Raw genomic sequence first — 16,790 nt, forward strand, 5'->3', positions numbered from 1 at the left:
CCCCTTACTTGTTTCCATGTGCCTCAAGTTACAATTACCCTCATGCTGTTTGCTAGCACTGCCCTGAGACATCCAGGAAGACATTTTAACAAAAGAGACTTCAATATGTATAAAGGGGCATATTTTCCCATCCTCCCTAAACCCAGAAAAATGTTGAACTAATAAAACAAAACAAATTGTATCTTGAAGCAAAACTGAGAAGTAGCAGGGGCTGGGATTGTAAAGGATTAATCTTTCTCCCTTTTAGGCTTCTATGGGTGGTTCTTCATTTAGATAACAATATTTTTCCATGGTCTGTGAAATACCTCTCGTTGTTGGTTCAGTTTAATGTAATGTAAAAGATTGAAAAGTTTAACGTTGAATTTTGATGCACTTGCATAAGTTAAATTGCTGATTTCATGTGTCATATTAGGTTGCTCCTTTTAGAGTGTCCCATTAAGAATGGAAACCTCTGTGGGATGGGGAAAAGGAATGCAGTCCATAGGTTGCTTGGTTTGATGGTCCTGAGACTTCTAGTTCACATTTAAACTCCCTTTATGCACAACAAGTAAGGACAGTGACATGGAGTTCAAGATGTTTGTTCTGTAGCTGATGTCTCTAGTGATGTCATTTAATTCTGTCATATACACAGAACTGAGAAGACAGCTTGAGCTTTGTGATAGTTTCCTTCTGTAGTAACAGTGCAGTATGCTGTTTACTAATATAATAGGCAAGTACTTCTCAGCCTCCTCTGGAAGTACACCTAGCTAATCAGATTTTCAGGAATAGCACAATGAATATGCATCGTGGTGAAGGTTTGCATACTACGGATCTCCAATACATGTAAATATATCTCATGCATATTCATTGTGGTGATCCTCCAGGAGAGGGTTAGGAAGCACTGTTCTAAGAACATATGAAACCTACAAAGCAACCACACACAACCAGCGGAGACCCTTCTTTTTCTGAAAAGTGACTTAAAACAGAATGGGCACTTCCATAAAATGTATTGTTGACTATAGATTTCAGATCTATAAGTAGTTTCTTATAGAGGGGAAGGGACAGGGCTGGTCTTAGGGGTGCAAACAGGCCAATTGCTTTGGGGCCCTATACTACAGGGGGCCCCCAAGCCTATCTGAAGTTAAAAGATGTAGTGTCCTGGTGGGTTTATTTATTTATCTATTATGGAATTTCTATCCCATTAGCCCAAGTGAAACTCAGGTTCAATGTGGCTTACAATATAAACATAAAAGGGAAATAATTAGAGTTACATTTAAAGAATACATCATAAAAATAATATATAGGAAGTGATAGGGGCAAATTCAGTGGGGCATCAGGAAGAAGTGAAATAGAAGGAACTAAATAATATTTAGCACCGAGTTCTAACATTGTTGAAGATTGAGCTAAAAAAGTAAGTTTTCAATAAATTGCGAAATAACCCATAATCACTAGTATATCTAATTTGTTTAGGAAGATAATTCCAGATTTTGGTGCATTGATAAGAAAAGTTAGCATTGTGGATAGTTTTGTAAGATACATTTCTGCAACTGGGGAAAAGTAAAATGAGATGGTCTCTGGATGACACGGAAGCAATGCGTGGAGGTAAATCAACGAGTTTCATTCATATAGTACAGTGACATACCAAATAAAATTTGATGGACCAATGCACATAGCTTGAACAAAATTCTGCTCTTTATAGGTAACCAGGGTAGACTATGAAGAAGTGGGGTAGCTTTAGCAAAGTGTGGTGATGTACAAATTAGACGGGCAGCCATGTTTTGAACAGTTTGTGGTTTTTTTAAGAAGGCCACATTTAATTCCAGCATAGATGGAATTACAACAGTCAATTTTTGTTAGAACTAGAGATTGGGTCAAGGTACGGAAGACTGTTTTTGTGAAAAATGATCGCAATCTCTTTAGTTTCCAAAGCGTATGGAAAGAACTAGAGACAACATTCGAGACTTGACAAAAACTGATTAATTGTAACCCCTAAGACTTTCATTGAGGATACAAGAGAGTATGTTTTATATTATCAATTGTAAAATCTTTGAGAATAGTCAGATGATAAGGATTTGTTATTAATAAAAATTTAGTCTTCTCAGTATTAAGTTTCAATTTAAAATTAGAAACCCAGGATTCAGTTAATGTGATATCTATAATTTGATTTTGTTAATGATATCATAAAGAGTTTTGAAAAATGGGATGTAAATAGTGATGTCATCAGCAAAAATAAAGTAGAAAAACCATTGCTTTCAAGTAGATTACCAGGAGGAATCATCATGATGTTAAATAAGATGAGAGACCAGGGAGAACCTTGCGGTACTCCGCAACTAGAAAGCCAGGTTTGGGGCCCCTCCCCCAATTTCTGCCATGGGCCCTAGTACCAGCTCTGGGAAGGGATGTTTGTAAGACCCTGAGTATTGTGGTGATGGCATTTTTTTTAAATAGGTTGTTGGTGATTAATTTGATCTGTTTCTATAATTCTGATGAACGTTGGTGCTGAGTCCCTGGTTCTGATTCGTATGTTGCTTAAAAGCTGCTTGCTGATGAAAATAATCTGTTACGAGGCCTTTCCTTACAGTTTCCTGAGCAACTGAGAATAGGAGGTTGGCAACACTTCTGAAATTAGAATAGCATGCTAGGCAAGACTGTGTGGCTAAGCAGTAGCATTTGTGTTTGAGTCTGTTGGGACTTGGAGCATCTTGGAGGAAGCCCTGAGGAGGGAGGAGAGATGACTACTCTAGCAGCCACAGTGTAGTGCCAAGAGGATCTTCTAGACTTGACACTAGCTGTTTGCTCTCTGGCAAAGGTTTTCAAAATCATTGGAGCATACACTGTGTGGCTGGTAGAGGGAATGAGGGAAGAGATGCATTTTAAAGACAGGAAGAATCAGGGAGCAAATATTTATTTATTTAGATTTTGCCCACACCTTTTTCAGTAGTAGCTCAAGGTGGGTTACATTCAAGTACTCTGGATATTTTTGTATCCCAGGAGGGCTCACAATCTGAGTTTGTACCTGAGGCAATGGAGGATGAAGTGACTTGCCCAAGATCACAAGGAGCAGTGGTGGAATTTGAACCGGCCACCTCTGGATTGCAAAACCGGTGCTCTAGCCACTAGGCCACTCCTCTTTGGGGAGTAATTTTCTAAAGGGCTTTTCTGCATATAAAGCCTTTTGTACACTTAGAAAAGGTCTTTTATAACATTTCATAATGGCATAGCCGTCTAAAACGTGTACACATAGTGTGTACCTACTTTTCCTTGATCTGCAGAGTTTGGGCAGAGCAGAGGTCTGCATGTTACACCTGCCTCAAAGTGCCTGAACATTTATATATTGTTGGGGCTGGTTCTGGGAGATTGTTCTATAAAGGGAAGAGAAAAAACGGGATGTTGAACTTAGGTCATGACTCTTTTGTAGTGTAACTGAAGGTGAGTTAAATTCAGATACGCTATAAGGCATATTTTCAAAGCCATAGCCTTCCAAGTTCCATAGAAACCTATGAACTTTGGAGGCTAAGTGCTTTGAAAATATGTATTTCCTGTCCCCAGGGGCTTACATCTAGTTTTGTATCTGAGGTAATACAGGCTAAGTGAGTTTGCCCAAAATCACAAGGAGCAGCAGTAGGATTTGAACTGGGCTTCCCTTCTACTGCTGTTCTAACCATTAGGCTGCTACTCTACTCTGTTTTACAAAGGCACATAAGACACCTATGTTTTCTTTATAAATAGGCTTTAAACAATTACCTTTGGATTTTTCACATAGATGTCCTGGTATAAAATTAAGCCCCATGTTCATTCTTTTCATCCAAAAAAATGGTAAGGAAGTTTTTTGTAATGAGATTTCAGTCGCTTTTCTTTTTAATTACCATGCAGTTTTTTTCTTGCTCCTTTGTATGTCCAGTTCACTTGGAAACAGAGCTGGAATCTGGCACTATGAGCTTTCATTGGCAACTACCCTCTTATTTAGCTTTTCAAAAGCACTTAACTTTAACATTTAGCCAAGAATATTTGAGATAAGAATCACTGGTCTTCAATTCCTGTTTTCTTTTTTTTTAACTTGTAAACCACTACTACTACTACTACTATTTAGCATTTATATAGCGCTACAAGGCGTACGCAGCGCTGCACAAACATAGAAGAAAGACAGTCCCTGCTCAAAGAGCTTACAATCTAATAGACAAAAAAAATAAGCAAATCAAATCAATTAATGTGAACGGGAAGGAAGAGAGGAGGGTAGGTGGAGGCGAGTGGTTACGAGTCAAAAGCAATGTTAAAGAGGTGGGCTTTCAGTCTAGAGCGATCAAAGGAACTATAATTGATTTAATGAGCCATTCGCAGTTTCACTGTACCGGCCGTGCGTACTTACACGTGCATGGCTTAATCTTTGACAAGCATATGCTACTGGCAGGATCAACCACTCTGGCTCATTGCTGGGGGAGAAAGCAATCTATAAATGCTGATATTAGATTAGATATTATATAAATAGCAAAATCAAATATCAGATAGTAATACCAAATAGTGGAAAAATCCCTAGATTGTTTTTAAAATCAGTATAGGAAGATCATTCCAAATCTAGGTTGCTTTATAGGAAGAAGATTGCTTAAAATTCTCTTGTAGTGAACTGACCTAAAAGAGGGAAATATCCTTGGCATTTGGTCTTACCCAGTCCACTGTAAATTCTCTCAAGGCATCTTTCCCATTTAAGTGGGTCCAAACTGGGATTCATTATTTGGGGGTCCAACTGACCAGCATTGTTTAGGGCCTTTTCTCAGGCAATTATCCAGCTCTACCTAGGGAGCTCACTAGAGACTTGGAGTGCTGGGATGCTATGAAAATATATTGGTTTGGTAGAATTGTTCTTTTGAAAATGAATATTGCACCTTGTTTGATGTATTTTTTTTTTTCAGGTACTTCCACTACAGTTCCCGCAAACTTTTTTTTTTTTCTGGTCTTCAAGTTCAGTTGATTTGCTTGGTTGTTTATTAAAATTTGATATGCCACCCTTTCTGAATGAACAGGTTTACAGTACAGCAGATGAGATAACATAAAATAAAGCACAAAAATAAACTCTAAGAAATGATAGGAAAGCAGCAATCATAAAAAGAAAAGACATACCCCATTAAGTAAAAATCACAGGTACATCAACCAAAATGACTCCTCCTATTTCCGGGGTCTAAAAACACGACTGAAATAAAAGTTTTGAGAAATGACTTAAATGTCTTAAATGAAGATTCTGGCTTAAAAGGCCACGCCTCCATAGATCTTTTTTTATATAAGGATAAGAAGAGGTGAGTGGTTTGAGAGTACCCAATTTACTGTGATATTATTGAGCTGCTCAGCCTTAAGCAGTGCTCAAATGGTTTCAGGATTTATATCACAAGTTGTGGGTACAGCTAGAGCAAGCTACGGTTGGGCCTAGGAAGTTGAAATATCTTGTATGACTCCCTCGCAAGTTCCACCATCTATCAGGTTGCATTTCTCCCTCTATTAACGCTACCTTTCACTACTGGGACTCTTTCTTAAACATGAGTCCCCCTCTGTCCTATAATGGGCAATCCATTGTTTCCTTCTGGTGCGGAGGGTGGGGTATTTTCCCAATGGACCTCACTATAGTTGATTACTTGGGAGCAACGCTTTGATAATAAGGAGTTCCTTCCCTTCCCTGCTTTGATGAAGGAATATTGGCTTCCATCCGCTTGACATGTATGCTTACATGCAGCCAAAATATTTTTTTGCTTGGTCCTAGTGTTTGACATAGGATTCACCAAGAAGATTACTTTTTGGAGGATGTTTGAGAGGTTTCTAGGGGCACTAAAGGTCTTATTACATATCTTATCAATACATGTGTAAACGTTCGGGGTTATACACTTTGCACTGGGAGAGCTGGGAACAGGAGTTGGGTATCGCTATGTCTGTTGACAATTGGAATTCAATTGAAAAGGCTGTTCAGAAGATTTCTTTAGCTAATTTTGTAGAAGAAAATGTCATTAAGGTTGTCGGTAGATGGCATCTTACTCCTGCTCGAATTCATCATATGTTTCCAGGGACTTCTTCGAATTATTGGCAGGGGTGTGGTGCTGTGGGTACAATGGCACGCCTCTGGTGGATTTGTGTTAAGGCGTGAGCTTACTGGAAGTTTGTACAGGGCCACTTGTATGGACTTGCTGCCAGCTACAATGGCACCCTTGTTTGGCAAGAAATCCGTGGGTCTTACTCATTCACAATCCAACTTGGTCCACCAAGCCCTTATTGTAGCGCAGTTGAACTTGCCCAGTCACTGAAAACTGGTTATGTTGCCCTCAGTGGCGAAATGGATTACCAAACTGTGGTACCTTTGCAAAATGGAATATCTGGTTGCTCTTACAAATCATACTGGCCCTAAGTGGGAGGGAATCTTGGAACTCTTTCTGATGCACTGTTCCTATTAATGGTGTTTTTGTTCATATGCTGTATGTATTTTTATGCTAGTTTTGTTTCTTGTTCACTGGACTAACTTGTGGGACATGGGGGGGGGGGGGAGTTTTGGTTTTGGAGTTCTGTGGGTTTTATTTTGGGAAGTGGTAAACTTATTTTTCTGAAAATGAATAGAAGTTCGCATTGGCAGTTGTTCATATGTTTTTATCTTCTAAGCCAGGCACATTATGTTAGTCTCCTCCCCTCTTTTATTATTTCTTTGTATTATACTATGGCTCTATATGGTTTTTTGTGCAGTGTTTATAATTTGGCTTTATTGTACCTGTTATTGTGCTTGGTTCTCAATAAATTCTTCTAAAAATTAAAAACAAGAAAAAGAGGGAAATATCAAGGAATAATGAACTCTTAGTCCGGAGGGATTACTACCTGAAGAGAAAGAGACCAAGACCGATGAGCTATTCAGAGCCAGACCATTTCAAATATTTTAAATGAAGCAGGCTAACTTAAAAAGCAACCCGTGCCTAGAAAGGGAGCCAGGGAAGTTGGACGCACATGATCAAACTTTTTTTTCTTTTTTAAAGATTAATCTGGCTGCAGTGTTTTGCAAGAGTTGAACTTTCTTTTAAGAATAAATCCAAGGTTCTGCCTTTTAAGAGTTGTGATAGAATTGTAGATTGAACCAACAAAGCAAAGCTGTTTTCAAAAAAATAAGAACAGATCTCGATTGTTTCATCTTAAAGAAACACTTCTTAACTAGTCTTTATTTGAGGCTCAAATGGTGGAGTAATACAATATAACTCCTAGTACCTTAGATGTACTATCAATTGTTAATAGATTTGTTATTAGGCAAACATCTAAGATTTTTTATATCGCCTGTAAATGACAATGCATATCTAGGAGGTGTCTGAAATACCAACAAACAAGAAAACACCAGAAACTCAACGGGAAATGAGCCACCATTCGATCCAGGTCAGTCATCTGCTCGTATTATACAACAAATCCAGTAAGTCTAGTTATCCAGCTGTAGGACAGAGGGTACACATGAAAGAATTTCAGCGCAGTAAATTAAACGTTAGCTTGCAAAAATGAGTTTTTAAAATGTTCTTGAATTTGTGCAGAAACATTTTGCTACGGCTGTATGGCAGGAGATGGTGAAAGAAAAAAGCTGAATGTCTTGTAAATTCATTATTTATTTATTTATTTATTTGTAGCATTTATACCCCGCTCTTTCCCGCTCGATAGCAGGTTCAGTGCGGCTTACCATAAATGGGAACAATGTGTAACAGAGATAAGACAATGTAAGGATACTTCGTTTTACAGAGATAACAAATTGTATAGAGAATGAGAAGATGAAGGGATATGGGGGCAGGATAAGGTGTGGTTAATGTTAGTGGTTTGGATTAGTGATGTGGTGTGGGTACTTAGATTAAGTTGGGTTGTTCGAATAGGGTTGAATCGTTGAAGGGTAGTTTCAGCAACTTTAGGGTTAGAATGGACTTGGGGCTCAGCCACACTAAATGATTTGCACGTAAAGAGCTTAAGAATCAGATCAATGTATAGGGAATCACCATGGAGAGACAAGTATGGTGGTTCACCTAGATAGTAAGCCTTGTAAGTCAACATTACTATTTTATTTTAAATCGCCAACATGGCATACATTGTAATGAAAATCAGAGCAAGGCTTTTGACAACCATCATACCAAACAGTGCAATAAACAAGGTGATATTTAATGTGAAGGAACGCCATCCCTCAATCCATTTGAGCCTCCCCCAGCCCAATACCCCTGACCCTCCTCAACCCCCTTCCCCCCCCATGCTGCAGATTAACACCCTAAACTACACAACAGATTACCCCCAACCCTCCACCCAAATGGTCTCCAATTATCTGAACAAACAGCTGCATCTGTTCTGGGTATGCTTTCTTTGTGTTTCTCTGTTCTGTTTTGCCGCCTGTATTTGGCTGTCAGCCAGCTTGCTGTTTGTATATATAAAGGTTTAAAGCCCAGTGTACTAGGTTTTATGATAATAAGACAGGATGTCCAGAATTCCTGGTCTAGTCTTTGTCTCCTGGAACCTCCTCTCAGTGCAGGCTGCGCTGTAAAATTACGTGCACTCCAAGGTATGCAATTTTCAGAGATAAAACAGTTTGCTTCCTATGGGAATAGCTTTGAAAATTGCCCTTTTGAGGAGGCAGTTTTCACGCTGCACACATGGGTGCAAAGTATGCAGGTAATTTCATTTGCAACCTTTTTTTTCAGTGTGTGTTTTTACCTACAAGCATTCCTGTTGCTGCCAAATCCTTACCTGACTTTTATATCTCAAAAGATTATAGAAGTCTTTTGAGTAGCCAGTAGATGAGGTTCTATACTTTCACAAAGTGTCCGAATATTGCAGTTACACACATAGTAGTACCATTGTCAGGAGAAAAACCAGGGATGGCGTGGATGAGAGACCAGGAGGTAGTTAGATTTTTATGTTTTAATACAAAAGAATCCTGTGCAATGATTGCCCGCCCTTCTCCTCTCCTCTAGAAAACAATTAGTGAGTCTATGTCCCCTCTTTTTTTAACTCCCCCTCCCAGCCACTCTATATGAGAGAAAGAAGAGTTGCAGCTGAATTTTTAGCGTGCCTGCTCAATGCTGCTTTGTTCTCCCATCCTAAATGCTTCTGAGGTTGCTCCTATGAAGTATGTAGTCACCTCTGGCCTTGGCTTTATTATGCATATTACTGTGCTTAGCGTTATTATATGTTGCAGATGTAGGAGGATTTCAGCAATTGGCTACATTGCCCTAACAATGCTTATTTTAGCTGTTTGGCTACTATACTATAGTACTCACCATGTCTTGTGAGGCTGGTTGCATTGAAGGATTTTCCTTCTGTGTCTCTGGGGCGCTCACAACCTTGCTCCCTGAATGGAAAGGCTGGAAGGAACAGACTGTCTGCTCTTGGCTGCTCCTTGCTTCTTCTGCCAAAGATCAAAATATTTAGTTTCATTAGGATGATTTGTGCAGAGTCCATCTGTCTAGCTTATTAAATTGTAAGCTTCAAGAGGCAGGGCACTGTCTGTAAAGCGCTGTGTACAGCTGGTAGCACTATACAGATAAGAAGTGACTGGAAAGGGAGTGAAGGGAACTTCCCACTAACCATCAGACTCCTGATGTAGGCCTTCTGGACGAAACACAACGTTGTGTCGAGTCAGTTTGTTTTTCAATAAACTTTACTTCATTTCACTACTCCAGTGGGTCCTGTCTTTGGAAAGTCTGGTTCTCACTCCCACACAGAGAGAGAAGTGGGAGTGAGAACCAGACTTTCCAAAGACAGGACCACTGGAGTAGTGAAATGAAGTAAAGTTTATTGAAAAACAAACTGACTCAACACAACGTTGTGTTTCAGCCAGAAGGCCTACATCAGGAGTCTGTATAATTGATGAGTATACATGAGAGGCCAGGAGTATTTTTTGATATTCTTGGATTTTGTATATAAAAATTGGTACTATTGTTATATCTGGGTATTTTGTTACTGCTGCTGAGATTATTCTCCTGTTTGCTGTATTTTGTTGTATTTTATTGACTTTTTTATTTAAATGAATTCAAGTGGACTAATGTAGGACCCTCATAACCATAGCAAACTGCAAGAATGTGTCCTGTATACTTTAGTGATAACAGAACAAATGATTGAACACGCAACACACACATCATGAGAGAAGTTAGATCACACAGCTTCAAATTCCCTTCTCTTTGAGGTTTAGAATGGGGAGGGGTTAATCTGGTTTGAATCCTACCCTAACATTTGATTTGGAGAGTTTGATTAATTTGCTTGGCTTTGGGCATAGTTGAAGAACTTGTGCTAGTGTTGATCTGTGACTGTTTACTTATGAATTAAATGGAAAAGAGTTGCATCCACTGCTGAATGGTCTGGTCTGCATGTAAATAAATGAATTTGTGGTTTGGACCAGTTCTGCCCTGATTATCAAAAAGCACTTGTTCTAAGCACTACAACTCAAGAGCTAGACTGAATTTAGCTCTTTCCTTTTTAATTTTTTAGTTTTATATACTGTACTGAGAGAAAATTTGTGACCCCCCCCCCCCCTTAAGTGCTCTGTATTTTAGCACAGTTTATACCAGCGGTTCTTAACTAATGTGTTGCAAAACACTAGTGTGTCATGAGGCTGGCACAAAAAAGCAGCTTTGTTTTTTCAACACTCTTTCTTTCCCCTTCCCTTCTGCCCTGAATCCAGAGGCTTACTCTCTTCTCACTTCAGCCCCCCCCCCCCCTCCGTGACTCCAGAAAAGAAAAAGAGGACCTGTGTCAGAGACAGATGTATTGAGGGAATAGAAGAAGACAGGAGGAAATGGATAGCATGCACTATGCACTAGAAAGAGAGCAGAAGACAGGAAAACAAAAAAAGAGAAACTGGGACCAACATGCTTCAAAAACTAAAATGCCCTGACAACAAAGGTAGAAAAAAATGTTGTTGTTTTTTTTTTTTAATTTGTTAGGTGGAATATGTTAGTTTTAGGAAATGTGCAACACAGATGTCTGTATTTTACTCGGCAGAAGAGGAAATACATTTCGGTTTTTTATTCTCCTGTGTTGTGGTACATGCCTACTTTGACTTCTTGGAGTTCAGTTCATTTTTGTCCTCATATTTTAAATTTTGTCTGTATTTGGTGGGGTTGTCTGTGTTTGCGTGTTACCAAGTTGTGGCAATCTGTCTGCATGTAGTTTCGTGTAGAACTCTATAGCCGTCCAGCTTGTTCTGTTTTACTTGTAGTAGGTGTCTTGGTGTTCTAGGGCCCTGTGCAATATTTGTAGTGCTGCCTGATCTTAGGTAAGGTTCATGTTGTTTGAATCATAGAAATTAGGTGCTACTGTTATATGGTAGATTTGCTACTTATATTTTGAGTTCAGGATTTTTTCAGGTTTTGTACTTCACAATGTGCCTGATAGTGGAGGAGATTTATGACATGAGAGTTGTAATTTTATTTATTTATATTTAAACATTTTTGGACAGTACTTCCATGGAAAACATGTGCTAGTTATCTGTGCCCGTTGTTGTGGGTAGATAGGGTATTTCTGGATGAGGAGTATGTTTTTATATTTAATTCATATGATACTGTATCAGACAAAAGGCCCATGAGGGCCATGTATGCAGTGTGTCACTTATGCAAGCATCATCCATCAGATGTGTCCCTACTGAACCACCAGTTTACACTGACAACTTGATTAGATCCTATTCTAAAATCCTGTTAAGAGACCACGATAAACCTACTGAATAAATACTCAGACAAAAAGGAATTATTTTGATGATTTGCTAAACAGCAAATATCTATGTGTGGAAAAAGTATGTGACCCCTCCATTCAATCACTAGTGGCAACTCCTTGAGTAGCATAACCAATTAAACGTGTCCTCTAACCACTAATTGGTCTCTCATATTGTCTTTGAGGAATTTTAGTCTATTCTTTCCTACCGCAACTGTTTCAATTTGGTAACATTTGAGGAGTTCCTGCATGAACTGCTTGCTCAGGTCTTGCCACAACATTTCAGTAAGGTTTAGGTAAAGATTTTGATTTGGCCAATCCAAACACAAACTGTCACATTTAACCATTTATAGAAAATTTACTTGAATGCTTAGGGCCTTTGTCTTGCTGCTGCAGTTCACTTTCTGCAGATAGATGAACAGCCCCATCATTCTCCTCTAGTTTTTCCTGATGTAAAGTCAGTGGCGTAGCCAAGGGTGGCCACTTTGGGTTCAGGCCCACCTAGTAGCAGAACACCTATGATGTGGCTGGCAGAGATTCCCAAGCCCCACCAGCTGAAAACTCCCAACAACTTTCCCTCCTGCATACCTTGAAAAAATAGCAAGCAGTGACTGATACATACTACTTGCACCGGCCCCATAGCCTTCCCTCTGACGTATTCCCACCTATGCCGAAACAGGAAGTTGCATCAGTGGGAATGCTGTGGGGCCTACATGAGCAGTGTGTATTAGTTGCTGCTTGCTGCTGGTGAAATCTGCTATTTAAAAGGTTATAGGGGGAAAGGGAAGATGTTTGAGAGACCGTATGGCATGCAGGGTGATAGAAGGAGAGACCAATCACCTGTGGGATGGGGCGGGGTTCTTCTGCCCCACCCATCTTGGGCCCAGGCCCACCCAAAATTGGGTGTCTGGCTACGCCCCTGTTAAAGTAGAATTCATGGTTCCATCAATGCTGGCAAGCTGTCCAGTCCCTGATGCAACAAAGCAGCCCCACATTGATACCTTTGAGGATCTTGGGAAGGCAGTGTTTGGTTTTCACCTGAGAAATATATGCTGTTTTTTGTGCAGTTAGCCAAATTCTTAAACAATCTGTGAAACTCCTTGGCAGCTTACAATAAAAACATACACTCAGTACAATCTTAAAGAATACCCCCCCCCCCCCCCCAGTTTTACTAAGCTGCGCTAGCGGCTGCCAGGGTGTAATGCTGACACAGCCCATTTACTTTGAATGGGCAGTGTCGGCATAGCAGCTGGTGTGGCTTAATAAACAAGGGGGTAAGATACTAAAGAAAAATACAATTATCCTATTTATTATTTTGTTGTGACCACAGACTGAAATATTGACTCTACTGTTCGCAGAACATTATTCCAGAAGTCTAGAGTCATTCCAGTGTTCTTTGGCAAACTTGAAGTGGGCCATGGTGTTCTTCATATAAAGCAGGTTTATAAAATAATGAGTGGAGTGGAATGGGTAGCTGTGAATCGCTTGTTTACTCTTTCCAAAATACTAGGGACTAGGGGGCACACAATGAAGCTACAAAGTAGTAAATTTAAAACAAATCAGAGAAAATAGTTCTTCACTCAGTGTGTAATTAAACTGTAGAATTCATTGCCAGAGAATGTAGTAAAAGCAGTCAGCTTAGCAAGGTTTAAAAAAAAGTTTGGAAACTTCCTAAAAGAAAAGTCCATAAGCCATTATTAAGATGGCCTTGGGGAAAATCCACTGCTTATTTCTAGGATAAGCAGCATAAAATGAATTGTACTATTTTGGGATCTTGCCAGGTACTTGTGACCTGGATTGGCCACTGGTGGGAAACAGGATGCTGGGCTTGATGCACCTTCAGTCTGTCCCAGTATGGCAAAACTTATGTACTTATGTAGCAGTAGTTTCTTCTCAGCTGTCCTCCTATAAACCCCATTGCTGTTCAGTTTTTTCCTGATTAATACAAGAACCCTCACATAGCTGCAGTGAAGAGACTGCAGATCTTTACTGGTTGGTTTAGGGTTCTGTATATCATTTTTGTGGAGGAGTAGCCTAGTGTTTTAGTGCAGCGGCCCTGGGGAACTGGGGTTCAATTCCCACTGCAGCTGCTTGTGACTCTGTATATATATCTAAAACACCTTGGTTATACCCACAGGAAAGGCAGTACATGTATATTCAAGTGGACTAGAATAGCAGGACATCCACCTTTTTTTCATTTGCAGACTCTCACGGCAGCTGGTTAGAGCAGCAGTCGGAGAACGAAGGAAGCCCTATTCAAAGCCTACTAAAGCTCCTGGAGATTTAGGGCAAGTCACTTAACCCTCCGTTTGCCTCAAGTACAAACACCCCCCCCCCTTTTTTTTACAAAGCCACCTAATGGCTGCCAGTGTGATAATGTTGACACAGCCCATTCAAATGGCTGGTTGGCATACTGTGGGGCTTTGTAAGAGGGTGGGTTAGATTGTAGGTCTCTCATGGACAGGGAAATACCTGAATGTAATTTATTTTGAAGTACAACTGAAGAAGGCAGGAGCCTAACCCCTCCCCCTCCATTCAAAAAAAAGAAAACAACTTTAGGATTGGTCTTTTATCCCTTTCCAGACAAATTGAGCATCGACTATTGTTTTTGCGGGTCCGCCTCAAATTTCTTTTAATTGTAGCATGATGAGTTCCCACTAACTTTTATGGTGACTACCAAACTCACTCGGGCACCCTATCTTATATGAACACAGTCATGCAAATTTATTCCACAAGGCAATTTACATGTTTCTCCAATTTATTTAAATACCTGGTTCTAATCATCAACTGTGCTATGAAACTGGGGTTCACATATACCGATTCTAAACTAGTTTTATTCCTGCTTTATACATTACTGTGTCTCAAGAAACAAGGAATTGTTGTTTAATTTATATATTTTTTTTAATTGCATAAGAAAAAGCTGGATTCAATTAAAGAAGGATATTCATGGTAAGAACTTGGAAATCTCATTATGATACTTAGAGGCTCATTTTCAAAGCACTTAGCCTCCCAAAGTTCCATAGAAACCTATGGAACTTAGCCTCCCAAAGTGCTTTGAAAATATGCCTCTTGGGGTTCACAAATTTTCTTAGTACTGTAGAAGATCCTGAATCTGGAGTGATGCATCAAAGCATCATAACGACCTAATACTAGAGGTCAGTAGGGGGTGTAATTGCAAATATTTTCAGGTCCACACCTAAGCCTCAGCCCTGGGCACTGGTTAAAATCACAAAGGTTAAGACTTAAAAACTCTGTTTTAATTTGCTTTTAGGGAGGGACTGGAATGCAGCCAGAGAGAGAGAGAGCAGGATGCACCACCTTAAAATGCCTCTCTTGTGTTTTGACTCTAGAGTTTCCTTCTGCTCCTGTGGGTATTCAAGTCAGTTGAAATGAGGGCTGGGATCTGGTACCATTAGCCTTCATTCCAAACTAGCCAGCATGGATTTGCCCCCAATTTTATTTCCACTCCCAACTTGCTCTAGTTCATGTGGATAATGTAGTGTGGTTGCTCTGTTAGTTTACCTCAAAGGTAATAAATATAAATAAAACAAAACAAATAAAAATATAATTTAATATCTCTGTTGGACTGCCTTAATCCTGTGGAAACTGGAAATCACTGCCAGTCCTGGGCTGGGATCATACACCAGGCTCTCCTTCTGGAACTGGCCACGAACCTTGCCACTAGGAGTTACCCTTAAGCAAGCAAGGCCCATGACTCTTTCCACAGTGGTTTTGAAACCTGCCTCCACTGTATCCCTAGTTGAACTGGGATGTGGAAGATTCAGCACAGATTGAACCAGTGAATTTCCATCTGCTCCTGCACAGCATTGGCCACTTGAGCCACCAGGTCAGCCCTACTACTGTTAGAAATTGAACTGTGCTTTAATGCTCAGCCATCTAACCTTGGAGGTCTACCCCAGCTGCAGCCTCTCCATGTTCAATGTTCTCTCACTGCTCTGTAAGATTGCTGCTGGCCGTTTTCCTTTCATATGGGATTCCTTAGATCATCAGTGGGCCTGCTTTATGTCATGGATTCCCCTCTTCCCCTGGTGTTGACTGAGCAGCCTCTCAGCTTACGTGGTTTCCCTGGTCTGTTTCCTTATTAGGATGTTAGACAGAGAGATAGGGGAAGAGGGGATTGAGACTGGCTGGTTTCAGTCTCTGGGCAGGAGTTTTAACAAAACTAACAAAAGTCAGTTCTGGAAATTAGGGTGCTTGATTCTCTGTCTTCATTTAAATATTTTCCAACTAATCATGTGCAGACTATCTTACTATTACAGCCACTTGATTCTGATACTAGTTTAATAGTTCTGTGGGATTCATTTTGCGTGTCATCAAAACCAACATTACCCTTAAGGTGTTAACCTTTACTTTTTGGCCTTGTTTGCTTTCTGCTGTTTTTCTTCACAACTTTCCCATCATTCTACTTTTTATTTTAAAAAAAATAATAATAGTAATTTGTATTTTTTTAAATTGGGATTTATTTACCACCTTTTGAAGGAATTCACTCAAGGCAGTGTACATAAGTAATGCCACACTGGGAAAAGACCAAGGGTCCATCGAGCCCAGCATCCTGTCCATGACAGCGGCCAATCCGGGCCAAGGGCACCTGGCAAGCTTCCCAAACGTACAAACATTCTATACATTTTATTCCTGGAATTGTGGATTTTTCCCAAGTCCATTTAGTAGTGGTTTATGGACTTGTCCTTTAGGAAACTGTCTAACCCCTTTTTAAACTCTGCCAAGCTAACCGCCTTCACCACGTTCTCCAGCAATGAATTCCAGAGTTTAATTATGTGTTGGGTGAAGAAACATTTTCTCCGATTTGTTTTCAATTTACTACACAGCAAGAACAACTCAAATATAAGCTACAGCCAATTACAGCAGTAAAAATATTCAAACAACAGTACAAAAGTTTGGCATAGTATGCTACATTACAATGTCAACACACCATACACAATAAAACATTTTAATAGACAGCATAGGGTGTGTACCTATCATTGTAGAAATAAAAGCTAATAAATGTATCAATGTATATTTTAATGGACCCTCTTTTAATTTCTACCTTCTACATCCTACCTAAAATCTACAAACCTGGAACCCCTGGCAGACCAGTCATATCTGCTATTAGCACA

This window comes from Microcaecilia unicolor, chromosome 4 (genome assembly GCF_901765095.1).
Source record: "Microcaecilia unicolor chromosome 4, aMicUni1.1, whole genome shotgun sequence".
NCBI classification, from domain to species: domain Eukaryota; kingdom Metazoa; phylum Chordata; class Amphibia; order Gymnophiona; family Siphonopidae; genus Microcaecilia; species Microcaecilia unicolor.